This window comes from Acipenser ruthenus, chromosome 8 (genome assembly GCF_902713425.1).
Source record: "Acipenser ruthenus chromosome 8, fAciRut3.2 maternal haplotype, whole genome shotgun sequence".
Classification (NCBI taxonomy): domain Eukaryota; kingdom Metazoa; phylum Chordata; class Actinopteri; order Acipenseriformes; family Acipenseridae; genus Acipenser; species Acipenser ruthenus.
The window spans coordinates 17,988,786-17,995,342 of NC_081196.1; positions in this window are offsets into that span (position 1 = coordinate 17,988,786).

A 6,557-nucleotide genomic window follows, 5' to 3' on the forward strand; every position below is an offset into this window, starting at 1 on the left:
AGATAACAAATTGATTTGTATCTGAAGTGAATCAATAACGTCAAGCACAAATCAAACATGTCACGCACACTACCATTTCCTATATTTGATACCTATAGCACACATGCTAACATATTAACAAGGAACTTTAACTTTAATCCGCCCCTATTCACACATTAAGGACTGCTTTAAGTGCTGTTTTTGGGGTGTTGGGTTAAACAGTGCTTTTAAAAATGAGAATAAAACCTCTCTAAATCAGTTGAAAAGGGTTTTGAGAGCTGAAAATGTGGTTTAATTGGACAAATTGGGCTTTAAAAGTCATCCTTAACAAAACATCCCTTAAAGCTGAAACATTCCTTAAAGTTTTGTAAATGAAATACAGTTTTTTTTAATCGCTTTGGTACTATTTTCACAAGTATGTGGTAAAATTTCACAACTTAGTACAAAACTCAAAACAGATCATCAAAAAGGCTGTTTTTCCAAAACTTTAAGCACATTTTCAATTGACTAAGTACAACACACAAAATCACACAGTAACGTTTTCACCAAACCTAATCAGTGTTTCATCTAGAAATACCTTTCATATAAAGTAATTGCCTTTCACAATGCAATGCTCACAATACTTTTCATATGATTCTCTTCTCATTTGTTTAAATACATTTGACCATCACTTAATCCAACTGCTCTTAATGGTTAATCACTTAACCGTTTGGTAAACCTATAGATTTTAAATTGGTTTGTCTACTATATATGGATTTTGATAACTACAGAAATAAAATAAAATAAAAGTTGTAAAGTATAAACATCTAAATTACATGTATGATACATGATAACCATACATAATGACTACTCGTTATTGCTAATTGATTTCACATAGTGGTAACCACAATTGGTCACCCTATAAAAGGGGGTATGTGAACACTTGCAATTTCTTTCAACATGGAGCAGGATAGACAGCAAGGGAGAGGAAGAAATCAAAGAGCTCGTGGACAAGGGGCCCGTCAGAGGTGGGCATGGGCCCCATCAAAGAGGTCAAAGAGGTGGGCATGGGCCCCGTCAAAGAGGTCAAAGAGGTGGGCATGGGCCCCATCAAAGAGGTGGACATCAGAGAGAGGGAGGCAGATGGCAGGGAACTGTTGTGTCTAATGAAGTCCAGGCCATCGTCGTTGACCATGTGGTAAACAGAGGCCTTACCATGGCAGAGGCTGCCAGATTAGTTCACCCCAATCTGAAAAGATCAACTGTCAATTCGATCATGAGAACATTTCACCAAGAAAAGCAGTAAGTCTGCAGGATATGCACTATGCTTTACCATTACATTTACAGTAAATGACATATTGTAATGCATGTAAATTCACAAAACATGTTGCAGTATTCTTACAGTATGATCTATTGACAGTATACTCTGTTCTACCCTCAGAATTGACAGAAGACCCCATGGTGGTGTCCGTGGCCGTGTGCTGACCGAACAGCAGGAGTGGGCAGTGGTGGAAATGGTGAGGGCCAGGAATGACATACGGCTGTCCGAAATAAAGCAGGCCATTGAGGAGAACGATGACACCTTTGCCAATGTGGCATTCATCAGCCTACCAACAGTCGCCTGCCTTTTGAAGAGGCACCAGGTATCTATGAAACACATTTACCTGGTGCCTTTTGAGAGAAACAACGACCGGGTGAAACAACTGCAGGCCGAGTATGTTCAGGTACAGCACTATATACTGTATTACTGTTACTATTTGATGCACATGCTACTTCACAATATCATATTGGAACTATACTGTAAAAAGAACTAACCAAAATATATTTTTAGAGGGTGAAGGTGTTTGATGCTGCTGTGAACCATCACAAGTATATCTTTGTTGATGAAGCGGGCTTCAACTTGGCCAAAACTCGGCGCCGTGGGCGGAACCTCATCGGCCAATGGGCGACCGTCCAAGTGCCTGGACAACGTGGGGGAAACATCTCCATGTGCGCAGCTATCTCTGAAGATGGTGTGGTAGGACGTAGGCCATTACTTGGATCCTACAACACTGCACACCTCATTGTGTTTCTCAATGAAATTGAGCAGGCCTGTCAAGGTGAAGGGGTCACCTATGTCATTGTATGGGACAATGTCAGGTTCCACCATGCAGTGGTTCAGGCATGGTTTCGGGCCCATCCCCGATTCGTGACCCTATACCTGCCCCCATACTCTCCTTTCCTCAACCCTATTGAGGAATTTTTTCAGCATGGAGGTGGAAGGTGTACGATCGCCATCCCCATGAGAGTGCCACCCTCCTTCTGGCCATGGATGAGGCATGCGACGACATCAATGCAGACCAATGTCAAGCTTGGATTCGCCATGCCAAAAGGTTTTTCCCATGGTGCATGAACAATGAGGACATTCACTGTGATGTGGATGAGAATTTATGGCCAAATGCTCAAGACAGGCTTGATTCATTTAATTTGTTTCATTTAATTTCTTACATTGGATTACAGACAGTACACCTATGTTGCAATTATATCTGAAAAACAAAATGTTTTTTTGCATGAATGATTGTAGAGGATGTCTTCATTGATCACACCTTTGATTACACATTGGATCGATATTATGGAAATTATAGATTTTCTGTTAATTTTGTTGGGTACTGTAAGTGTATTGCCTAATGTGAAAACTGTGTAATCTACTGTAATTTACAGTACTGTAGCAGATTGCTTTCAGCACTTCTAAGGGCGATTTGAAACACGTATCTTGCATTGTTTCCTATTGGATTAACTGGTATTTAAAACGACTAAATTGAAAAGATATCATTATGTTGTGTTTTGGTGATTAAACCAATGTTCTCATTACATTTCACGATAAACTTATATTTTGAATGAATGGTTGTGTGGTGAGAGATGTTTACAATCCAAATGAATGCACAATGACAGGTTTCGAATAAAAGACTGGCTGCGTTACAAGTGTGTACTAAGAGTTGTGAAAATGTACCACATACTTGTGAAAATAGTACCAAAGCGATTTAAAAAAACTGTAATACAGAAATGTGGGGTATGCAGAAATACTGGGCTTTCTCAAAGCGCACTTTATTTGGTCTGAGAAAATATACAGTATGTCCCCATATGTCACCACACCTTACAGTATTATTATTACAGTAATACAACTTTCATCCAGACGTTACCAATGGCAACAGTGTGTGACTATATCTATATATACTGATGCACAAAAGAAACACAGCACTCAGGTCTAATGGATTTAATAAAATATTTTAAACACAGATATAAAAAAACCACAGAAAATGTGAACAAAAATACAGATCAAAGAATCATGATAAGTTTTCAGTATGAAACGTGACACACTGTCAAAATGAAAACATTGCAAAGTTCGTATCGGGTATGACCTCCCTGAACAATAATACAATCCTGGCAGCGTTGACGCATAAACCTGATCAGCCTCTGGACAGACTGCTGTGGGATGTTCTGCCACTCTTCCTGTGCAGCTGCAGCCAGCTGGCGAATGTTGGCTGGTCAAGGTTGTCTTCTGTGGTTGGCACTAGCAATTTGGTCCAACAGATGTTGTATTGGTAAGGAGGAAAAGCTGTACACGGCAAGACCTCAACATTGTTTTTCTTGAAGTCGTGCAATTGTAACCCTAGCACTGTGTGGTCTTGCATTGTCCTGCTGGAAAATCGACACTTCCAGATTGGTTTGCTGGAACGGAAAAACTGTTGCCTCAAGGACTTCGTCAATGTATCGCTGAGCAGTAAGGTTGCCCACAATCTGCACCACATCTCCCCACATCATCACACTTCCACCGCCCCACCGGTTGGCTTTAACAACGCAACAGTCAGCATAATGGTCCTGGGCCGGTGTGGTGACCCTCTGCTTTCCCGGACGTGTCCTGTGCCTCACAGAGCCGATTTCCTGGTTTCTCTGGACTAGTCTGCTGATTGTTGAAGCAGAACATCTCATTCTCTGGGCAACTCTTCTCACAGGCACATTACTCTCACATTACTCAAGCGGGGCATGGTCGCTGTTCTTGCGTTAATTAAAAATCATGTCTTTTCGAATGGCTCTTTATACAGATCTGTAGCAGGGCGGAAGAAAAGCCCTGCTGTTTAATGATATTGTTTATTTATTTTTAGATCGGGGTCTCCCCCTCCGCCCCTGTGCAGATTATTGTTTTGTTTATTATGATTTATTGTATTTATGACGGAGAGCGCCGTATGTTTTATTGTTTTGGTTAAGTGACGGCGTAGCCGTTTGTTTATTTTATCCTGTTTAGTAATGTGGATGGGAAACCCCATCCACAACATAATTAATTAAAACTCGTGCAGAAGGTGGCCATCTCCCGAATGAATTAAGTGATTTAATTTGTTGCTAATCGGGAGATGGTCACCTGTTATAAAAAGCCTGCAGCTCTCTAGTTCAGGGTGGGAGTCCAGAGGAGCGAGAGTAGAGAGCGAGGAGAGGAACGAGAGCGTTTTAAACGATTACAGGAACAGTGAAGGCTACAGCCCAGCCTGACCTGTATTATTTATTATTTATTGTGGATTTTGTGTTCGTGATTTGTTTTTGTTTAACCCTTTTATTTTGCTCTGTGAGCGCAAGTGTTCTTTTGTTTAAATATTTATTTTATTTTTGTTATTAATAAAAACGCCAGCCAGCCGATTCTTTCTTTTGAACTGCAGTACTTCCCCGGTGTCAGTTTTATTTTTCCCTTCCTGCTTCTGCCTGACGTCAGACCCTCGGTCATTCCTGTCACAAGATCCTTAATCAACTCAATTTGGCAATTTTAACTCAACTCAAATAACAAACGCTGAGCACCTGTCGTTTTTATGAAATCACATGACTTGCGCTCAGCATTTTGTTATCTGTTGCGTTTTCATTGTGCATCAGTATATATATAACCCATCACTCCCCATGGAGATTTATTACCCAGTGAAATTGTGGCTTAGATTACCTGCGCTTAGTACCAGTTAAGAATACAATGAAAAATAATGTATCATCTGTAATAAAAGACAATCTTGATTGGCTGAAACTGTTTATTGTTTAAAACACAGTAACATGCAAATTATTTGCTGAAGTTAAACAATATTACAGTATCTTATATAATTACCATTTTATTTTACACTTTAACACAGTTATTACCTCAACTTTGTTGAAGAACTAACATTCAATCAGATTACAAATCTTAACTGATACATATATTATAACAATTCCACACTTTGTAAAGTTTTAATATCTACATACAGTAAAAGTAGTTTGGTCCACTAATGTAATATTTATATGCATAATATGTATACACGTTTGCTACTGTATGTATAATTTAATTGATTAGTTTTATAACAAATATGTAGAGAAAAACAGCCAGTGTGTACACTGTCTAATTATTTATTTAATTATTATTTCTCTATTTTAAAACTAAGAAATATGAAATTGAAATACCTTTGCTTAAGTCGGGCAGGAGATTCTTGAGTTTCACCTGAACAGTTTTTTCTCTTTGTTATAAATTAAAATGTGAGACTAAAGTATTTAACTATCAACAAAAAGCAGCAGAATTGTTAAAAATGCCTCAGCTGTTCTTCCTATACGCAACTATCACCGTTAAGTAAGAAAAAACACAATATAATTACTATAAAGGTATTTGTTTTCATATCTCAGTAGCACTGTGGGAATTGTTCATGGATAGTTATTCCCAATACTCTTTAGGAAAGACCTGCTAGACTTTGTTCAGGTCTAGTTCCAGCCTTACTTAAGAACATATAAAGACTTCTCCTTATCATTTTCAGTAAATAGCCTGCAAACTTCACTAGTTAAAATTCCAACAGTCTTAAAGTCTTAAGTTATTGTGAACCACTAAACTAACTTCTTTACAAAAAATAAATAAATAAAAACAGGGATGCTTACCTTGACCGAGAGATCTTTAAATACTTAGCAGGTCACAGAACAAGGTACCTGGTGGTAATACCAATTAAAAATATAAAAATGAAATGTTTAGATAAATAATTGATCTGGATCTGAAGCAAATCGATCTGGGAGCTCTCTTCTATTTGTGGTTTATAATATGCAACACCACTTTAATGTATGTTAAAGGAAATGGTTACACATTAAATGGGAGTTAGTTCTGTGGAACTGATAAGTGTACTAAAAGCACTTACAATGTTATCTGGCAGATAGTAATGAGGAAAATGGGACAATACTGATAACCTAATGCAAATCACTGCTGTACAAATCAGCAATTGCTGCTGAGCTGGTGATCAGCAAAGGTTATGAATTGGAGCACACTTTTATTGATTTCTTGCTGTGTGTATACATGTTTGCTACTATATGTATAATTTAATTGTTTAGTTTTATAACAAATATATTAAAGACACAACCTCTTTGTACACAGTCTAATTATGTATTTCATATTCTCTATTTTAAAAATAAGAAATATGAAATAGAAATACCTTTGTAAGATGGGTAGGGGATTCATGAGTTTCAGCTCAACAGTTTTTTCACTTTGTTATGAATTAAACCTTTTTAATTCATTAAATATTAATCACTAGCTCACTAACATAACAGTAAATATTTACATATACATGCCTTTAAACAAATTC